Raw genomic sequence first — 22,847 nt, 5'->3', positions numbered from 1 at the left:
ATGCTGACTATCCATCCATCATTTTGCAAGAGGCTGCCAAAGTAGGTGCCTTTCTTGAGAGCTCACAACCCAGCATGCAAAAAGTCTTCATTCTACCAAAAACTCTTTACCCTGACTTATAGAAACTAGAGCCAACTTGTGCAATGCTTAATGCTTATTATACTTGTTAAATCTTGATTTTCGAACAAATGATTCTCCTTCTTAATGTCTACTTATGTGGAACTGGTGCTACCCGGACAATAGAGTCTGTAATTTGATCATATTCACTGTAGGATATCATATACTAAGATGTTCTATTGCTATTTTTCTTCTGTTGCTCCTTGAGATTAGAGGCCACGTCTTAGATCTTTTGGAGTCCCTATAGCACCTTTTTGATTGGTTTGGGTTCAGAATTGTGGTTTCATCACCATCAGTAAGCTCCTATTTCCCTAATTCATTATTGTAGGGAAGGGTGAGAGGTAGGAAGGAGGAAGAGATAGGGGAGAAGGAGGAGAGAGAAAAGGAAAGAGAGTATTAGAGAGAGCACAGAGAGGAGAGAAAGGGTAGAGAGAGAGGAGGAAGAGGGGAGGAAAGAGAGTTGTGAAGAGAAAGGAAGGTGAGAGAAAAGAGGAAAAAGAAGAGCACAGCAGAAGGGAAGGAAAGGGAGAAAAGAAGGAATCACTCAACCAAAGGGGTTCTAGGCCTCACCTTTTTTCATAAATCAAGTAAAGGGTGATTACAGAATAAATGATAGTTAATGTTCCATCCAGATCTAAATGTATAGTATCTTCTTATTTCAATAACACAACTATTGTGGAAACTTTTGTAGAGTAATAATACATTTGCTTCCAGTGCAGAAAGTTATGTAGATCAGTACTATATCAATGATTTATAGTTTTGAAGGTTTGCCAGAAATACTGAGAAGTTAATTGAGTTTCCCAAGGTCACTGAGCTATGATGTGGTAGAGGGAAAACATAGAACCTAGCTATTTCTGAATCCAAAGATTGCTCTATTCACTATACTAAGTTGGTTTTCACAAGAAGGTTCATATGGTATAAGAGTGAAGAGGATTGGTGAGCAGTGATTAGTGAATTTAATTAATATAGGAAAACAGTATGGTCTGAGCATGGTGGCATATGCCTGAAATCCTTGCTTCTAGGGGAGGCTGAAGCAGGTGTATAGATTAAACTTTGGAGTTCTGAGCTGCAGTAAGGCCAAGCCAATCAGGAGTCCTCACTAAGTCTGGCAGCAATATGGTGAATTCCTAGGAGCAGATGGCCAGCCGGCCTCCTAAGGAAGGACAAACCAATCCAGGATAGAAACAGAGCTGGTCAATGCTGTGTTTGATCAGCAGTGGGATGGACCTGACTGGCTGCTACACTTCCAGCCTGGCAACCCAGCCTGAAAGTTGTTTTAACAAAAGGAAGAGAAGGAAAGGGAAAAGCAACTGGATAATTTAAACCAAAACTGGGTTATTTTAACCTCCTTTCAGGTAAGTTTAGGATTTTTTTAAATCTTAATTTCACAACTGTCTCCTTCAATATGTACATAGGAAGACAGAACTTAACCCAGTTGCCAGTGATTTGAGTGAACCTGATATCAAACCCATAAGTGTTCTCTTAGGCAAATTTCGTTGGCCCAATTCAAATAGTTCTCTGCTCTTCAGGTTAATCAAATTAGGTGAAAAGAATATCTTCAAGAGTCAAGGTCCATCCTTTCATTGAACAAGACAGGACACTCTTGTATGAGAGAACTTTCTGGAATCTTATTGGTGTCTTCAGAGCTTTCAGTCCAAAATAAGTACAAAAAAGCATGTTTTTTTTTTAATTTCCAAGCAATAAAATAGGATCCCCAAATTGGCCTCTAGTAGAACAAATGACTTTAAAGATAATAAAAGGGTAAAGACCTAATTTTCTATTAGTTTTATTGTTATTGTATCAAGCCCCATTGACAACATTTTCAGCAGTCAAGCTGCTTTGATAGATGGCATAATCCATGGGTTTTCTGACCTTGATCAACATGAAGAAAATTTCAGCTGAACTGTGCAAAACAGATACAATGACATAAATCACTTCTGGACAGCACAGTCTCTTTTTATAAAGGGTGAAGCCAACCTATCACATATCAGGCTGAGGGATGATCCTATTCCCCAGCAGAAGAGCAAGAAAAATTCATTAATGCTTTGTATTTCTACATAAGGATTCATGACCTACTTTGGGATAAGAAAGGATGCTGGGAATAACCTAACACAAAGGGTTTACATTTAATCAAGTAATCTATCCTAATTCTGCTGTTTTGGGTTAGTTTATTAAAAGAAAATGACTAGGAGAAAAAGAAAATTAAGAGATTTCTTTAAAGGGAATTGAGTATAAGTTCAAGAAATTAATATTTATTATACTTTTGGGGGAGTGGGAGTTAGACCCATTAATACAACTTACAACATCTCAAAATTCTGGAGATATGTCAAATTTTAACATATAAAATTCAGCCCTTTTGGGGGGAGATGATGGTGGTAAAGGACACTAATAGGTTAAGAGATGTGCCTAAAGTCATACAGCTGGAATATAACAAATGACATTTGAATGCAGGCTTTTCTAACTATATGGCTCATTTGATTTCCACTAAACCATATTATTGCTTTTAACTGTCTGCTTTGATTAAATTATCACAATTAAAATACTGTAGCTACTCACAAAATAATGCAAAATATGCTTTGACTAGAAAGCAACAAACACCACAATGTTCCTACACTGAAGCAAAAGTTCCCTCAATGATTGCTTAAAGGATGAGTTGATGCCAGCACAGGGAAGAAGAGATTGTTTGTTTTGTACAGATTTAGATATTTGAAGAGACAGGCTTTTTCCCCTATGGGAGAGGAGGACATCCTACTTTCCTCTCCCTCTCTATTCTAGGTGGAACACTGGCTACTGATTAGCCTGTTATCTTTTGACTGTCCCTTGGGCTGCCATCTCTAGTTTCTTTGGCCTTTGCCAAATCCTTCTGATATGCTTCCTGGTATCAGAAGGTGTAGGGAAAACACATGATAATAATGATTATGATAGAGTAATTTGATTAGGTCCTATTAGGTGCTAGGCATTCTACTAGGCTCTGGTGATTACAATGACAAAATTAAAATAACTTCTGACAGAAGGAAGGAAGGAAGGAAGGAAGGAAGGAAGGAAGGGAGGAAGAAATGAAGGGAGGGAGGGAGGGAAAGTTGAGGGATGAAAGGAATGGAGGGAGGGGAGAAGGAAAGAAGGGAAAGAACATGGAATGGAGAAAGGATGAGAGAGAGGGAGTGAAGAAACCAGGTACTTTATAAGTGTAATCTCATTTGATTCCCAAACCAACAGTAGGAAGTAGGTACATTATGATCCCCATTTTACAGGTGAGGAAACTGATGCAGAAAGAGGTTAAGTGACTTGCCCAGGATCACAGAGTTAGTAAATTTCTGAGATCACACTTGAACTTAGCTCTTCCTGATTCCAAGACCGTCACCTTATCCACTGCACCACCGGTTGTTGTTGTTGTCTCTCCTTCTCAAAGAGGACCATGACATTAGGGAAGTGATGCCAATGACTTGCAAGTGAACTGAATTTGAGTGAGCAATGCAGTGCAAAGGCACCAGCCTCACTTTCTCCTTTGGAGCCATCTAGGTCCAATGGCCAGATATGGATCAGGTCTACTGGAGATGGCCCTAGATGCAATTGGGGAATGTGTTGTTTGTTTTAAATAAGGCCTTTACCAGGTCTCAGTTTGACCGTACCATCTAGCTTCCTTCTGCATGAACTTACATTCTACTTGTAATGATGTTTTATGTACCTCCATTATGCATGGAGTACATGGTAACATATTTGTAACCTGATTTTTTAATACTTATAATAATTGATATTTCTAGGGGGCAGCTAGGTGGCACAGTGGATAGAGCACCAGCCCTGGAGTCAGGAGTATCTGAGTTCAAATCCAGCCTCAGACATTTAATATTTACCTAGCTGGGTGGGCTTGGGCAAGCCACTTAAACCCATTTGCCTTGCAAAAAATATTGACATTTCTATATTAGTTAATCCTAGCCCATCATATGGTTTCTAAGCAATGCATTTATAGTGAAAATACCAGTTCTCTGATCAAATACAGTAATATTGCCAAAGGACACAAGTTGGAAGGCAAAAGTCAAACACAAGTAAAAAAAAAAACCTAAATGATTTACCCAGCATGCTTCTCTCTTAATCCACATGCACTGATGTCGTGATATAACTATAGAAACCCTGGGTACCCTAAAACCATTGCATGCACCTTCATCTTAACCATTCATCTCACTTCATATACCATTCACCCACAGGGCAAACTCATACAGTATAGGCAGTAGGAAATACAAAAGTAACACTGAATTTTAGAGGATTTAGAACTAGAAACAAGGGGATGCTGGAGCCACTTTGGATTAGCTCCTAAGAGATGATTATTAAATTTTCAGCATAAGCATTTACACCTCAAGAATCAGCAAATACTAAAATCAGGGCATTGATCAGTAATGAAATCAAATAAATCAAAAATGTATTTATTTTTTGTTTTATTCTAGACTTAAGAAAATGTTAATAGTTCAGATTAAATGTAACAGTGTGTCATGTAGAGTTATATATATACATGCATATACATGTATGTATGCATAAATGTATATATGTGTGTAAATATATATTCAAAGATTAAGCATTTCTTCTTCTTTATCCTAGTACCAGATGTATTTCCAAAGCAGTATTCATATTCCTCCCTCCAACTACACATCAATCTAGCATTCTCCTAGGTAGAAGAGACCTGAAAATTTCTGTGAGGATACATTATATACTACTTAAAGTGTGAAGAATTCCTAACTGAGAGATAGAAATATCTGACTTCAGATCTCATCTCAGATATATTTTAACAAAGGGCAATTTATTTAATCTTCCAGAATTCAGTAAGCATGAAAACTCTTATGTTAATAATTATAATTATTGAAGTCTAACCTCAATTTAGAGTTGAAGATAAGGAAATCCCTAGAGAGATAATCATATATAGAACTCTGGACATAGAATCAAGAAGATAAGGGTTCAAGTTCTATCTTTGACACATGTTTTGTGAACCTAAGCAAGTCCCTTCGATTCTCTATGTCTCATTTTCCTCAGTTATAAAATAGAAGGGAATTTGGTCTTGATTCTGACCATTTGTAAATCTATGATCTATGATCTGAATGAAATTTCTTGCCCAGGTTCACAAAGGTGATAAATATCAGGACCAGGATTTGGCTCACTTCTGCTAACTCATAAATCCATTTGTTAGTACCCTTACACCATAGTGACTGACTTTGTGCTTAGTTGTGTGAGACTTGGGTCACTCCCCTATAGAATGGAGTAGACACAAATCATCTCTAAGATCTCTTCCAGCTCTAAAATGTGATGATATCATGTGAAATCATCTTAGTTCTGGTAAGGAATGAACTTTCAAAGGACCTCCATTTAAATCCTACATTTGTTGAGCACTATACCTGGAGACTAGTTTGTTGAGGGGCTCAGTCAGGAAAAGAAGTCACCAGTTATATTCAACTTGTCTGACCCTTCCCATCTTTAATATTGCAGGGGTAAAAGGTAGGAATATCATCATTAAACACTTTGGAGGGAAAGGCAATTTTGCTTCACAATTCAATTCAATAAAGATAAAGAACCTACTCTAAAGGACTTTCTAAAGGCTCAATAAGCATGGTGTTATACCTATGGAAAAGAAGCTGATCTTCCCCCTCTAAATCCTTATCACCATTACCAGTACCACCTACCCATCCCCCCACACACAGTTTGCCCTCTATCAGGGGCATGGAAAGACCAAGTGCAGCTAGTAAGTAATTAACACCCCCCAATATATTTACATCTTTCATTTTCAGTTTGGAAGAAAAAAATTAAGAATTATTACCTCTTTTTTGACACTTTAAAGTCTTTACAACTCACAAACTGACTCATTGGAATCATCACATTTACTGCTCATGATAATATTGAAAGGTAATCAGGACAACTACTTCTCCATTTTGCAGAACAGGACCTTTCAGTGCCTAAGGTCTCTTAGCCAGAAAGAGTGCTTCAGACTCCAGATGTAAGTTTTTTTTTGCTAAAAAAAAACAACTTTCCCCTTCCTATAACACATCTGCTCTTCCACTATAGTGTAGTGGAAGCAACACAAATAATAGAACAAAGCATGCCAAATGCTGTCAATACCAAAGTGAAAGCTGCCTAACTGAGGGTAAATGCCTAGGATGCTGGGGGAAATCCATGGTGTACCATAAGGATGACCCTTGTTATTTGCTGCATGAACTTCTATGGTCCTATGAATAAGGAGAAAGGTGTCTGTTCACTTGCTCATCATGATAATTTGCTGTCCATTTGAGACTTATTAAACCTGGTACCATTAGACATAAAGGACAACATCATAGACAAAGAAATAGTCTATTTATCAGATCTATGGAAAGAGGACAAATTTATGACCAAATAAGAAATAGAGTACATTATAAACTACAAAATGAATGATTTTTGACTATATTAAATTAAAAAGGTTTTGCAATAATAAAATCAATGCTGCCAAAATTAGAAGGAAAGCAGAAAGCTGGCTGGGAAACAATCTTCACAACTAGGAGTTCCGATAAAGGTCTTATTTCTACAATAAATAGAGAATTGCATCAAATTTATAAGGTTACAAGTCATTCCCCAATTGATAAATGGTCAATAGACAGTTTTCAAATGAAGAAATTAAAGCTATATCTAATCAGATGAACAAAAGCTCCAAATCATTACTGATTAAAAAATGCAAATTAAAACAACAATGAGATGGCCAAGATGAGAATGAGGGAAAATGATCAATGTTAGCGAAGTTGTGGGAGAATTGAGACATTGATGCATTCCTGGTGGAGTTGTGAACAGATGTAACCTATCTGGAGAGCAATACGAAACTATACCCAAAGAGCAATAAAACTGTTCATACACTTTGACCCAATTCTGGGTCTATATCCAGAAGAAATCATTAAAAAAATGGGAAAAATCCCACCTGTTCCAAAATATTCATAGCAATGCTTTTTGAAGTGCAAACAATTGAAAATTGAGAGGATGCCCATCAATTTCGGAATGGTTAAACAAATTATGGTTACATGAATACTATGGAATATTATTGTTCTATAAGAAATCATAAATAATCAGACTCTATAGAAACATGGAATGAGTTACGGGATCTGATAATGAATGAGGGAGCAGAACCAAGAGAACAATGTACACATCAACAACAGCATTGTGAGTTGATCAACCTTTATGGAAGCACCTCCTCTCCTCAGTCCAGAGAGCTAGGACAACCATATTAAACTGGCTATGGACAATGCTATCTTCATCCAGAGGAAGAAAAACAAAACAACCCTTCAGAATTTGATGAACATTTTTTGAAAATTATCTCTTATTTATTTCTTTTTTTTAATGTATCTCTTTCCCTTAATCCTAATTCTTCATAGTGAAACCGACTAATTTGTAATCATGCTTATCACAAATATGTTAAGCTGACTGTTCACTGCTGATGGAATGGGACATGGGAAGGGAGGGAGGAAGGAAATTTTTGAAACTTAAAAATATACATATGCATATGGATGAATGTTGAAAAATGTTTATAACATGTATTTGTAAAAATAAATTATCAATGAAAATATGAGAGAGACTTTTCAAATATTGAGGTGAAGGATTTCTTTCATTAATGCTTCTCAACTGTTAAAAAAACATAAAAAACCTGATTCCAAATCCAGTTTCAAGACAATTTCAATCTTCTCATAGCTTTTTTCCCCCTTTCTCCCTCCCTTCATATTTTGTTTTAACGAATCTAATGATGAACATTTCAACTTCATGTCTTTGTATGTAACATGACTTAAAGGTGAAAGCATCACAAATACAGATGAAGAATCAAGGCAGATGCCAGGAATTAAGCTCTCCCCTACCCTCCCAAAAAGAAAAAAAAAACCTAGTGCTCATTTGGAAAAATGTTTCTTACTCATGGTGAAGAATTTAAAACTGACTAAGGAGAAGAAGAATGATATATTAAAGTGGAAAGGGTTTTGAACTTGAGTCAGAGGTTATAGGTTCCAATACCTGGGCTGCCACTTAATACTGTTTCCATAAATCATTTTTTCTCCTCTAAAACATAAAAGACTTGGACCAGAGACCTTCTAATTTCTCTTCTAGCTTACTTCTGATGATGATCATAAGTTTCATCATTCTAAAGAGCAAAAGCATCCAATATTTCCATGAGGATGTGTTAGAGTATATGATCATTTTAGAAAACGGATATTTTTATTTTTTATTTGTATCATTTACATTTCCCACTATATCTTGTCTCCTACTCACTCTCAGTCATTCTTTATTAAAGAATAAAACAATAGAGAAAAAGTGCAATAAGCCACATGTCAAAAAATTCTGACATTATATAAAGCATTCTACTTCCTGAGAGGGTGATCAATTTTATTTATCTAATATATCAGAACTATCACATATTTTCTTTATTTTTTAAATAGCCATTTATTTTTCTAATTACATATAAAGACAAACTTTAATATGGATTTAAAAATTTTGAGTTTTAAATTTTCTACTTCCCACTTTAAATTCTCCCCTCCCTAAGATGGTAAGCAATTTAATAAAGGTTATATATATGCAATCATGTAAAGCAAGTAAATATTAATCATGTTGCAGCCCATATTTTCATCATAAATCTTATCTAAATTTCAAAACAACCAAGATGAACTCTGCCTCAGTACATAGGCTTTGTGGTGGCATATTTTCTATACATTCCCAAGATAATAATAGAATTATAGAAATTTACTAAATATCTCCTTTCTAGTTGATACCTTCAGTTGAGGATGGCAGAAAATTTGCATGTCTGCAAATTCCATGTATTCTATTCACCTTTCACAATGTTAAAGGTTCCTTATTGGACATCAAGGATCTAGTCTGTCATCTCTCTTACTTCATTTTACATTCTTCTCTCTAATCCATAATTACAGGCCTGATTATGCTTAAAACAAACACATAAACAAACAAGATCCTCTCACCTCCAGGGGAAAAATATATTTCTGGCAAGGTCAGTATGAAGTACATACTCTGGCTTCAGGCTACCTCTACAGAATTTCCAGATACTCTACATTCTAGTCAAACCAGACTACTTACTGTTTCCTAAACTTACCTGGCACCACATCTCTCTCTTTCATATCTTTGCACATACTGTCTCACATCTCTAGAGGGACACATAAACATTACTTAGATTCCCCTTGCTTACATCAAAACTTATATGATCTGTTTTCTCCTTTAGAAAACATTTCCTGAGGTCCTTAGTTGTTAGTGCTCTCTTTTCTCTAATTATAAAGTAGTTATTAGATCTCAAGAAGAATGAATTTTCCTTGAGGGAAAGGACTAGATTATTCTCTTTCTTAAAAAATGTGTCTCTATTCTCATTGCTTTGCAAATGATAAACACAAATCTTTATTGGACAAAATAGAATTCTATCCTTCTCCATCCCATACAAGACTTTTCAGCCACTAAGGTATTTTGATTAATTTATCTCTTTTGAGGTTTATTGGAAAGACTCTGATTCTTTATCTGGTTTCCTTCATTCCTTTCTATACTCTAAATCTAAATAAAATTTTGTTCCATGGTGACAACACCTGGTTATTTGTGGTCATAGCTCATTATACTCCATTCACATCTATAAAGCATTTATTAATATGGCATCTAGAAAAAACCCAGAAAAAAGAAAACAGGTACATTCAAATGAAAGGTGGCATCTCCTACTTGCTTCCTCCCAAATCTGCAATATCCTTTTTCATAAAAACCTAGAATCAATGTTTTCACACCTTACAGAATCAATAATCCTCTCTCTGAATTATGACATATAAGATAATCATTTAATAAACATTTTTAAAAATATACCCAAGGATAGAAAATGAAAACTTGGCATACCCAGGTTTTTTAATGTCAAATACATTTATGTATATATATATATATATATATATATATATGTATGTATATATGTCCTTAAATATATAGGAATTAGGATAGAGAAGAAACCCTCAACTCAGATGTGTTTTGTTTAATGTTACTGCTGGTACTTGAACCCTAGAACTATCTTAAATCACCTAATGAGAAACTTTCAGGTCAATGCTATTATGTCTGGGGGCATGCTTTAATAATGAGGGAGTGTTGTGCTTTGTCTTTGCTAGTCGATGGATTTATGGACTGGATGATTGGACCCAGGTATCTCTGGGGAAAGAATGAGACTTATTACTTGTAACTTTATAGAACACCGCCTCCAATACTTAAATCCAATTCAATTACCAGTCATGCCATTAACTTCTTGATGTCATAGTGCTAATTCAAGAAAAAAGAAAACACAACAAACCAGCAACTACAACAGAACATCAGAATATCAATGGGCTAAACTAAACTACTTCTACCCTCACAAATGGAAATCTTAGTTTAAGTGAAAACCAACAATAACGACAATGCTAACATTATCTGTTTCAATGTCTTTTCCCCCATTTTTTGCCCATTGGTAGGTATAAAGTAAAACTTCGGAATTGTTTAGATGTACATTTCTCTTATTATTAGTGATTTTGAACATTCTTTCAAATGGAGAATAGTTTGCAACTTTTGGAAAAAATCTTAATATCCTTTGACCAATTATCTTTTAATACACATGATAAATAGAATGATGATAATGTATGAACTTTTGTGGAAGATCATTTTTTAATGTTACTCTTTTTTACTCCCCTCTGTCATGATGTCCTTAACTTCTGCATATTTGTATTCTCAATCAGTGATTCTACTTTTTGTTTCTTTCATGAGACTTTCCAGTGTAGATTCAAGTTTTTCTATTCTACCAATCATTTTTGGCCTTGTAGGCATTAAATTCTGCTTCTATACTTCTTATTTATTTCATAGCTCATTCAGGAATATTTGGATATACTTCTCTGCTCTATTAAGAAATTACAGGGCTTTTTATCTCAAGAATTAATTAATTGTATTTTGTCTTATAATATTCATTCATAAATATCTATATCCACTGAGATTACTTTTAGGTAGTCATATTTCCTTCTTAGTAATCTCTTTGCTGTTGGTTTACTTATTTATACCCTAGATATTTAACTGAAATCATTAGCTATTTCCTTTATTTTTACCCTTATATTCCCCTGTTACTCACTTTTTGACTCTCTCCCTTTGATCACAGGCTTTTTAGGGGCTGATTCTTAAAGCCAATATGAAAGAATTGGCCTTAGATGCAAGTTGAGTTTTTCCCCTCAGACTCAATGATACATACTGGAATCCCTCTGTTTCTTAGTTCTCTGCCTATGCTCTGTTTTATCTCAGAGTGTTGACATACTGCTGTCCTAACCCTTTTGGTTTTTGCCTTTTGGTTTTCAAGGGTACTGGGAAGAAAATAAGGGGTATAACTCAGTTCTGTCGCATAGCAGTGGGCCAGCTTATGCATCATTGCTAAAAATGTTTGGTGGTAAGGTATTGAATAAATAAGTTGGAGGTGGGGGATTATCCTTTTCTGTCATTAGTTCATCATATATTTATATTAAATTTCTTTATGGCTTAGGCCAGAGGTCAGCAAACTATGGCAGAAGGCCAATCTGGCTACCTGTTTTGAATAGCTTGTAAACTAAAGGTAGTTTGTTTTATTTTTTAATATGAATTTTATACAATGTCATTTTATTTTAAAAACATGAAAAACTATTCTTGGCTCAAAAACAATTTGGTACATGGATCAAATCGCTGAACCTCTCCTAGACCATGGAGATAGTAGAAATTTCTTTATGTTTTAAACATAATTCCTATTTTAGGGGCATTTAAGAAATCATTAGGATTGGAGAAAAATATATTATACTACCTTATCAGTCATATGATTTGGAAGTTGACTCTTAAATGTTAGAATATGAGATCCAGCAGGTACCATTATAGTTGGTGATCCTGTGTCAGATCAGAAAGTGAGCACTACCATGAAAGCCACTCAAGCTACTCACATACATTTTTACCAAATGATCAGAAACTGCTTAGCAGCAACTAGCCCAGGGGTGAGTGAGAAGAAACTGTTTTCTTGTCTGTGTTTATGGTCTTTGACAAATGGGTTTGTAGCCCATTCTGACAGATTTTTCTCACTGAATGATCCATCAACCCTTACTCTCATCACCTGGATCTCAGTCTTCATAATAGTATTAAAATTCAGATGGATTTTACACTACAAATAAAAATGAATTTGAATGCCTTGGTTCCCCACTGGAAACCTGAACACTGTAAATGTCAAATGGATCCTGCTTTCAGAAGCAATACAGACACTTCAAAATGATGAGTTGCCTCCTGTCACCTTTGCTAAATTTGCATTAGTTTTGTGGTGCTCCTTCACCTGTGCAAGGAAACAATCTGTGTTTTGTCTTTCCATTTAGGGTGAAAAGCTCTGTAAGCACACAGTATACCCCTGATGACAGATGATGAATGATTGCCTATTTCAAGAACTAGCCAAGAAAACACCCAACTGTGGGGGCCCCCACTCTCAGATTAATTATCCACTTTAGACAGGAAAAACAAAATTCAAACCAAACCCATACCCTAACACATGCCATGAATTTTCCCCAAACAATAGAGCACAGTCTGCCAAACAACAATTAGATCAGTGTCTGAATGATGAAAAATAGATTTTGAGAGCCAAGAGACATAAAGAAGAATGAAAAGGGGAAAAACACTTCGCTTCAGTCATCAGACATAGATGGAACACACACTGGGAGCAGAGCAAGGCTAAAGACTTAACCCCTCTTTATTAAAATGAGAACTCTCCAGTTTTTCAAATTCATGGATTCTCATCCATCATTATAAGTGATCCAAGAGTCAAGAAAAGAAAGTTCCTTTTAACTTAAATGTTCTTGTGAAGTAAAAATGAGTGAAGTGACAGGGCAAGGAGGAAGGTGAATGGAGGAGGTAGACTTTAGAGAGGAAATAGATCTTTTCTAAAAACAAAATAAGCAAATACTCTAAATCTATCAAGAGTTCAGCAATCTTTCAAATCTGATAATCAAATCAGAACAGATGCTAGAAGCTTGGTAAGGGAATAAGAATAAAGGATGGGAATGGGACAAGGTGAGAAGAAAAGAACAAGAAAAGAAAAAAAAACTAAGCACTTTCTTTACTCCTTTAACAAAAGAAATGAAAGTTTTCTGGAAAACGTTGCAAATCCTCCCTTGGAGTGTAAGGTATACATATGATCACAAAGGCCTCCAAGGCTGCCACTTCAGAGGGTGGTTGCATTATGATTTTGGCATCTCTGTCAACTGCTGTCACTTCAATTTTACTTTATCAAATTACTGATTTTGCTGGAAGCATTTAGATTAAATGGAGAGAAAGGTACACACACATCCAAACATGTGTGCACGTAGTTGTCATCACATTGATGCTGAAATTTCGTAATTATATGTCACAGTGACAGAAGCACGAGAGCGCATTAGAAAAACTGGGTTATGATCACTAAGGCTATCCACAGCTTACCATTGAAATGTCATATTACATCTGTCTGTGTATAAGAAAATAATGATAGACAATATAGTATGCAGGGCTGGGCATGGTGTGTGGTACATAGTAAGGGTTTAAAAATACTTGTTGAATTAAAAAGTCACAGAAAATACATTGGACCAGGATTCAAGAGACCAGGAGCAAGTACTTCACCTCTCTGGGATGTCTACTCACAAGTGATGAAATAAGGAGATGGATTAGACAATTTTATAATCTGCCTTCTCCCAATTTTCCCAGGATTCTTACATCTGCCATGAGCAATAATCTATCTGTCAACTCTAGGCATTTTCAGTAGTTGTCCCTCTTGTCTAGGATAACCTTCATTCTGGCAGTAGACTTCCTTCAAATCTCCATTATAATTCCTCCTTTTGGAAGAAGTTTTCCTGATCCCCAGTATTTCTTGTACCTTATGCCATGAAATCATTTTCAATTTATTCTGAATATATCTTGTTTGGTCTTTGGAAGCAGGAACTAATTTTGCCTTTCTTTGTATCCCGGAGATTAGTACAGTGTCTTGGATTAGCAGGAGCTTAATAATGTGTCTTGACTTGAATTTCAAGAACCTGTTCTTTTAAATTTAGGACAGCTAGGTGGTGCCGTGGATAGAGCACTGACCTTAGAGAACAGGAGTTATAATCCAACCTTAGACACTGGAAAACTAGATGTGTTACCTTGGGCAGGTCACTTAACCCTGTTTGCCACACATCTAGGACCATATCTAGTTGTCCTGATTCATATCTGGCCACTGGATCCAGTCTGGAGGAGAATGTGAGGTTACGACATAGCACAGCACCCCCTCACTCAAACCCAATTCATGTGCTTGTCATGGCATCACCTCCCTGATGTCATGGTCATCTTCAAGAACAAAGTAACAAAAAAACTCATTTAAATTTATTATCAATGGGAACAGTCTATGTTGTAGAAAAAAGTGGTCATTTTCTTTTAAAATGATGGTTTTCCTCAAGGTGTACTACATCAAAAGCAAGTATTGTTGATTAAACTATCCTTTATTCAAATCTAAAGTTATTTTATTGCAGAGAAGATAAATTAATTTAGAGAAGGGAAAAATTTCTAAGAAATATATGACTATCCCATCAACTCTAATGTCCAGAGAGTGAAATTAAAAGAAAATCTACCAGCAAGAACCATGACATAATCTTAACTTTTTTGGAATGGACTTGTGACTTCATTGATATAGGGTGCTACCAATTTTAATACTGCATCTTCTGAGGCAGACTGGTGATTTTTCTGAAATTAATAGTCTTAAAAAAGTTGTGTGTCATTTTAAGAGCAAATGACTTCACTGTCACAAATTAGTGTATCAGGAGTAGGATTTGAACCTAGGTTGGTACCGCTTTTAATCTACTATGCCATGACACTTCTATGAGATTCATGATAGCATCTAATCCATTGCTAAATATGGCAGGATTTTTTTCCCAATTAAAGAGTCAGCATGGTATAATGGAAAGAAGTCTAAGCCTGGCTTCCAAGTTAAAAAGATCTAGGTCCAACTATATCTGCTGCCACACACACACACACACACACACACACACACACACACACACACAAACACAGGCGCACGAGCAGTTGTGGGATCCCAGGTAAGCTACTTTATCTCAGTGTCCCAGGCAATTATGACTTCAAATTACTGATCTTTATTAATGAAAGAGTTTCTATATTAGTAGATTTCTAGTCAGTAAATTCCAGGTATGCACATGAATGTGTAATAGGAACACATGCAGACTCATACACACACACACACACACACACACACACACACACACACAGACATTCTCACTGACTCACCGAAATAATGTTTAGACTGTTAGAGATTCTTCTTTTTGTCTTTTATATTAAACTCCTAAACTACTCCTTTGGCTATAAATGTACTTCCCCTAAGCATCATTTGAAAATTCATTACTTATTCATCTTCCTACCTATCCTCTTAAGAAACAGGCAATAGACTTGATATTTATATTCATTACAGATAAACAAGGCTATAGCAATCAATGATGTTAATTTAACTACCTTTTTTATTTTTATAGGGGGCATATACTCATTTACTCTTTCTTTTTAGTGACATCACTTTTCTAAAATAAAATTTTCCAAGTAAGAACAGGTCAATTTGAATATTAAATATTATTATTTTCAATCTGCATAAGCCAAAGGACCATACTGTCTGAAATGCTAGTTGGGAAGAAGAAATGCTCTAGCCCTGAGTGACAGATTTGGTGTCCAAGGGAGCATGGAGCAAGCAGGTTGAGGCAGTATTACTAGAAGCAAGTCGGGTAGATTGACAACCATTTATCAACCTGCAAAACCCAGCTATAGGTTCCTGTGGCACAATAATGAAGAATAATTAGCTCAGCCCTCATGTTATTATATTCTAATAGGTAGGATAGGATGTCTACAAAAATAATCATAACTCAAAGAAGGGCATAGAAAAAGCAAAGGTGAGATATAACACATTGTTAGAGAAATTTGAAGTTTGAGAGAGATTGTTTTCAGTTAGGGTAGAGAAGTGAATCAAGGAAGGCTTTTCGTAGAAGTGATACTGTGGTTACACATTGAAAGAATAGAAGGCATCTCAAAGGCAGGGATAAGGAAAAAGTATGCTCAATTATGCTGGAGAGGAGGCTAGTTAATGAACAGAAGAAAGAGGTATTTATAAAACAGCTTACTTGGTCCAGTTTGCCGTGTGTGTGTGTGTGTGTGTGTGTGTGTGTGTGTGTGTGTGTGTTTTGAAACGTGAAATCTTCCTGGAAAGATAGAATGGTATCATTAGGGGAAGGTTTGACATACTCTGGGTCCATGAGTTTACAATTTGCTAAAAAGATTTTCAAAAAAGAAAGTCAAAATCATGTATTACAAAATTTTTTTTGCCAGTTGTTTAAAAAGATACACTGGAAAAGAGATATTGGGTGACCAATTAGAAGCTTAATATAATGAAAAATGATGGGAGTTCTGAACTAGGAAATGAAAGGATAAGTAGTAACATAGGGAGATTTGAGTAGAGATGTGGAGGTAAAACTTTTTTGCATTGTAACATGGTTAAAGAAAGAGTCATTATTTAAACCAGTGACTCCTTGAAGCCCAGACATTATAGCAGCGGACCTTCACCTTTTTTCTCTATCCTTGCCATAGAAATAAAAACAGATATTAAAGGGACACCCCAAAAAAACCTTGTCAATAAGCAAAGACACACAAGAATTAAATTAATACATGGCTGTTTAACAATTGCTTTTTCTTCATGGTGTTCACACAACGGCTTCCGAGTATCAAAGATGGAAAATAAAAATAGAAAACTAAGAAATAGAGTCCTAGTGGTGATTGGCTGGCTATTGCAGGTAAAGATACAGTTGGTGACTATGTGAGGTACCTTGAAATTTCTGGCACAATGAATACCAAAGGGCAGGAATGAAGCATAATGATAAAGATACCAATAAAATACTGAGTGATACACACTCAGCAAATTATTGGTACCTTCTTATGGATAAAAATCAAATGGTTAGAGTATTAAGGAGTCACCTTTAAAAACTGTCTAGAGTGAAAACTTAAAATAAAACTAAGCATGTTTAATGCTTTCTTATGCCTAATTCCTGTAAGTGGTTTTCACTTAAGTTATCTCATATTTTCTGCATTTTAGAGAAAAATAGATTTAACCTTTTGAATAGGACAGCCTTGAATTTTTCTAATCAAAATCTGACTCATTCACAAAAATCATTTTTCCAGAATGTGTATTAATGCCATACAGATCATTTAAAAAACTGATTAGAAGGTATTGACTTACTTTTCTGTCCTCTACTTCCACGCAGGAATTGCAATCTGTTTTAATATCCTAGAAGCAGGTGGGGAGGGAGAGGGAGAAGAGGGAGTGGACAGAGAAAAAGAAATATCACTGATCAGTTATAGTCAGAGGGCAGACAGCAGTGTTTTTTTGAACTGTAAATTTTAAAAAGGCATCAAATATCCAAGAGTTGTTTCTTGAACCATTACCCTTTATTGTGCATTGGCGTAGTATATAAATACCTTCACATTTGCAAAATTGACTTACCAAAGGCTTATGTAAGCCTTATTAGAAACACATGAGGTGACATCTAATGCTATGGTTCAGAGACCCCAGAGATAGGTCAGAATCAGCTCACAAAAGTAAAATGCCACCCTGAGGTTGACTTTCATGTATTGAGATACTGACACTAAAGAGAGATAATGTCTTCCCCAATTTAACTCTAGACCTTTTTGTGTAAGAATTCATTTAGCTACACACCCCCATTCCATAAATCCACAAACCTATACCTATTATTTAGTTTCCAAGGCTTGATTTACCACTTAAATCAAGCAGATAAAAGTATTTTTTTCCTCTTCATCCTTCATGTTTCACTGGTTCTCTGGAGCAAATATGCACACAAAGCTATATATTGTTTTGTCAGAGTTAAATGCAAAATTAGAAGTAGGATGGTGTAAGTGGACAGAAGGAAAGCCTTGGAGTCAGGAAAATCTGGGTTTAAGTCCTTTTGACTCAGTGATTTGGGGATTTTATTTCTCAGTGCCCCCAGGCAATTCTTGAAGAACTTCAACAATTCCTTCACTGAATGAATCACATGAGTGGACCAAAAAACGTTGGAAAGGGCCAAAACCTCATTAATGTTTCAGAAAAATAAATGGTACCTCCTTAAAACTATGCCAGCAACAAAGGTTAGTTTATAGGCAAGGACTGTTCTAGTAGGCAATTTCAAAAAGACAAATTTCTAAATGACCTTTCCTCAAAAGAACAGCACAATTGAACACTAAATACTCAGTTCCATTAAATGCAAGCAAAGAGGACCATTTATCAGGTGAGGTTTGTGTGTATGGGGGGGGTAGATATTAAATAGAGATCATTTAGACCACATATCCCACTTGTTTCCTCAGTGGGTTAATTTTGTCCCCAAGGATCCAAGGAGAAAATTGTCATAATTTGCTTCCCCTCCTTCAGTCAGAGAACACTTGAGAATACCAGAGAGATGTAAAATGGGTAGCTTCAGAGAAATAATGGCTCAAATAATACACTCTAGGCTTTTTCTAAGAAAAGCTCCTCTCAAATATGTCTGCTGAGGAGAGTGAGTAATGGCAGATTAACACATTATGGGAGTGATGAAAATAACGCAGACTTCTCTGAGATGAAAGTTGCTATTCTAGAGACAAGGTGACAACCTTTTCTCTGATCTCTGTTGCATCATCCTCACTCTGGGATGCCTGCATTTCTTTTCTCCCCTCTGTTGGAAATCAGATAGATTTTCCAGGAGTAGCCTGGATCAGATTTAGATTCAGTCAGCAAAAGTGGCAGGTGTTAATCAACTAACTAACTAAATAAATAAACCAAGAGCTAGTTTTTTATCTGCTATTGAAGACCAGGCCAGCAACACACAAAGCCATCTGGCCCAATCAGCACTCTTGCCATTTCCCCAACATTATTCAATTTTTTCTTGTCAGGATTAATTTACTAAACCCATGCTGGATTTTTTTTATTTAGATGATATTGTTGGTTTGTCATCCTGCAGATCAACACTGCTGGCACCCCGGGGGACTGTATTTTGCTTCTGAACAATGTTGGACTAAATTGGAAAAATGTCACTTTTGCAGTAACAAATTATTATTGGTATCATGCCTTGTATATCCGGTGTCTCTGGATGGTCTATGACCTGACCTTTTCCAGAGAAAAAGTAGTCAAGTATGTAACTCATTCCAACTTGATTAGTTTGGAAAGTAGTTCAACTCCCTAAGTGTTGAGTATGAATACTGACCCATGTATTTCTGGACAAGCAATCATTTTCTTTTCCAAAGGTAAATCTCTGATCAATCTTTACATAACCTGCTAGCAAAAAGCCAATGTGTGTGTGTGTGTGTGTGTGTGTGTGTGTGTGTGTGTGTGAGAGAGAGAGAGAGAGAGAGAGAGAGAGAGAGAGAGAGAGAGAGAGAGAGAGAGAGAATCTGATTAGGGATGCAGTTAATATATGACTTAGAAAGAAATTTATTTTTAAAGTTTCCCTTCTATATGTTTTGAGACTGAGTCCCTTTTGGACATCAAAACACTCTGACATCTATGCACTTTTTGGAAGCTGGTCATTCCTTGTAGAATTCTTCCTCTTTTGTGATTTAGCTGTTTCAGATGAGTCCTATAGATCAGGAACATTGAGGCTTAAAATGTGGGTCACTCCAAAGTTCATGCCTATTGTCTTGGTCTTTGCATTCATATCATATAGTTGTCTCAAAGTGCATAATGGCCAGAGGTCCACATGAATGGGTGGAGGAATGAGGACTGATTGTTCCAAGACAGTCCTGGTGAATTCAAACAGGGAGCAAGAAGTTTCCTGTGGTTATCCTTTATTCTGGTATTTTGTCATTTATCTCAAAGGAAAGGATGGCCTGGATAAGAAACTAATATGCTGAGATCTAAGACCCAGCAGAGGAAAATGATTCCCTTACAAAAGGTCAGAATAGGCTAATCCCTTGCCTGTGTACCCAAATAGAGCCAGGTGCATCTGGTGAGACCTTGTACTTTTAAAATAAGGACTGAGATGCTGGTGATAATGCTAGATTATAGAAGGGCAGTGGAAGGAAGCAAGATGGTTTGTTTATATAATTGATTAGAATTAAACTTATCAAATCTATGTTCTTTTTGAATTGAAATCTGTAAGTTTCCAGTGGCACAGGAATATCTGCCCAGTGAGACTGTAAGTTTATCTTTACTTATGGGGTTCTTAGCCTTTATGATTCAGGAAGTCCCCTTTTAGTGTAATAGTGGGCAGGATTCTGGATCTTAAGTAAGGAAGACCTGTGTCCAAATGCTTCTTCAATGAGGGTTAGCTGTATAAGCCTGGATAAGTCTTTTAGCCTCTCTCAATCTCAGGTTCTTCATCAGGAAAATGGGGATACCTCCTGAAATTCTAGTGACAATCAAATGAGATAATACATGTAACATAATTTCACATCCTTAAAACACTATTATTTCCAAAATGAAATCAATAGTTTCTCCTTAGTCATGAACTCAGAAATTATAGTTTCCTTATATCTGTTTTAAATTAATTACATATAGCATTGTATATTTTATGGACAGTTCACTAAAATAAGGACAGACAAAAGTCACATAACCCTTTCTCAATGAAGGTATTTGTGGAGTACAATCCAAGGAAACAAAATAAAATCATTTTAATTCAACCAATACTTATCAAGCACCTATAATTTTCAAGGCACTCTCCTAGACCCTTGGGTTACAAAGATAAAATAAATAAGAAAGATAAAAAACAAACTAAAAAACAAAGATTTAAACTACCTGCAGTAATTTTGCAAAGATTAAGGAGTCAGGAGTATGTTCTCCATGAGGGCTATAAAATGTATTCAGATTAATAAATACAAAGTAATAAAAACAAAGTAATTACTGGAGTTACTGTACCAACAGCTAGAAGAAATTGGAGCAGGCCTTGTATATGAGACATCACCTGAACTAAGCCTAGAAGGAATTTTGGGAATCTATAAGGTGGAAACAAGGAAGGAACAGATTGTGGACATGAGAACTCTTGTTCTTGCTCAATGTCATTTAGTTTTAATATTGAGTCATCTAGATCTCTCTCTTTTGTCTTTAAAAAAATCTACCCTAGATTTTTCCCCTATCTAGGACTATTCAGGGAAGCTTGAAAATGACCTCCTTTTTCTTCTCCCTTCCACCTATGTCCTTTAAAAGAACTTGATCTAAACTCCGTAGCCAAAAAAAAAAAGCATCTGAGCTACTCTCAGGTCAATTGAACATTTGAATCCCTAAGGTCCTTTCCATACTCACATCATAAATAAGCTGTGGCATCTACAACATCAATAACTATTTCTCTTCTGTTCCCCAATACTCCTAGTCCCCCACAGTGTGTTTCACAGGAAACTCTTGCAGAACAAGTTCCTTAAGTTTGTATAAAAGTCAAAGTTTTATTGACTCATTCTTATTTCCCTTCCCCAACTCCCCCCCCCCCAAGATAAAAAGACAATCATAACAAAACAGGCTCCTTTACAAGTATTTGCTCCCAGGTCAAAGTAATCTGCTAAGGCTAAAACAAAAGAAATATTTCCTGATAATTGATTTATAATGGGTGAAATAAAGTCAAACAAATCAAATGTCTACATAGTACTGCTCATAAATGTTGTGGCATATATCTGATGGAGGTTCAAGTTTTACAAGTTATTTTTACGAAAAAATTCTCATAACTGGGACATTTGTCTTTATCATGATTATGGTATTATTAATTCATTCCTACTCAAGAGAATACAATTTATTAGAACTCAGTGGTATAAAGAGCATAGATTTAAAAGCAGGCAACCTAAGATTGCAATCCTTTCTATTTTTAGAAGCTGTGTGGTGCTGGACAAATCACTGAAATGCTTGGGAACCTTGTTTTGTTCATCTGTAAAATGGTGATAATGTCACCTTATAGGGCAGTTATGGAGAAAGAATTTTGTAAACCTCAAATCATTATATCAACATAGACTCTTAATGTGCAGGACCAAATCTGAAGACTAACAAATTGTGATTTGTTGAAGATGAGATCTTTATTTTTAGGAAGATAGGAATAAGAAAGAACAAATCAAATCTCATCTTTGTCTCCTATTAACTTTGTGATTATGGGCTATGACTGAACCACGCGATGCCCTCCCTCCAGTTGAAGATCTAAAATTAAGTAGCTTGTGGATGGATCTGAATCCAGATGAAGAGCTCCAAGTTTGATCGCTCCCTTGATCTAGTGAACTCACAGGAAGGGGAGGAAATATTGAGATAATGTTTGCTTTAGTAACACTGGTTGCCTTGATATTTGCTACACAAGACACTAGGAAAACTTGTAGGCACTTTCACTGGTTATCTTCCTGCCTGGATTGCTCCCTCCTCTTATCTCATATTACTGTCTTTCCTAAGACTCAGCTAAATTCTCCAGTAAGAAGTCTTTCCTATTTCCCTTAATTCACGTGCCTTCTTTTTATTGATCATCTCCAATCAATCCCTTACACATCTTGTTTGTAGGTATTTGTTTTCATGTTACCTTCCCACCTGGACTAGAGACTTCTTGACAGAGCAGAGACAATCTTGTGTCTTCTTTGGAATCACAGTATATAGCTAGGTATAGATCAGGTGTTTAATAAATACTAGATAACTAATCATGATTAGGTGTAATTACTAGCATTTTGGAACATAAAGGGGCCTTAGATAGTAGACTTTTAATCTAGGTTTTAGGGTTTTTTTTAAAAAATATTCAGTC

At 35.8% G+C, this 22,847-nt stretch overlaps 1 long non-coding RNA gene across 1 annotated transcript in view; it reads right to left on the bottom strand.

Moving 5' to 3' along the window:
* Positions 1 to 17,338: 17,338 nt before the first annotated feature.
* Positions 17,339 to 22,847, bottom strand: part of LOC141495230 (uncharacterized) — a 699,421-nt gene continuing 693,912 nt past the window's right edge. The window contains exon 3 of the long non-coding RNA XR_012470694.1: positions 17,339 to 17,413. This is a non-coding gene — a long non-coding RNA (uncharacterized LOC141495230). The remainder of the gene's footprint in view (positions 17,414 to 22,847) is intronic.

The sequence above is a fragment of the Macrotis lagotis genome, chromosome 8 (genome assembly GCF_037893015.1).
Source record: "Macrotis lagotis isolate mMagLag1 chromosome 8, bilby.v1.9.chrom.fasta, whole genome shotgun sequence".
In the NCBI taxonomy this organism is placed as follows: domain Eukaryota; kingdom Metazoa; phylum Chordata; class Mammalia; order Peramelemorphia; family Peramelidae; genus Macrotis; species Macrotis lagotis.
Note: the sequence above shows the minus strand (reverse complement) of the source record. Positions and strands in the feature narration are given on the sequence as shown.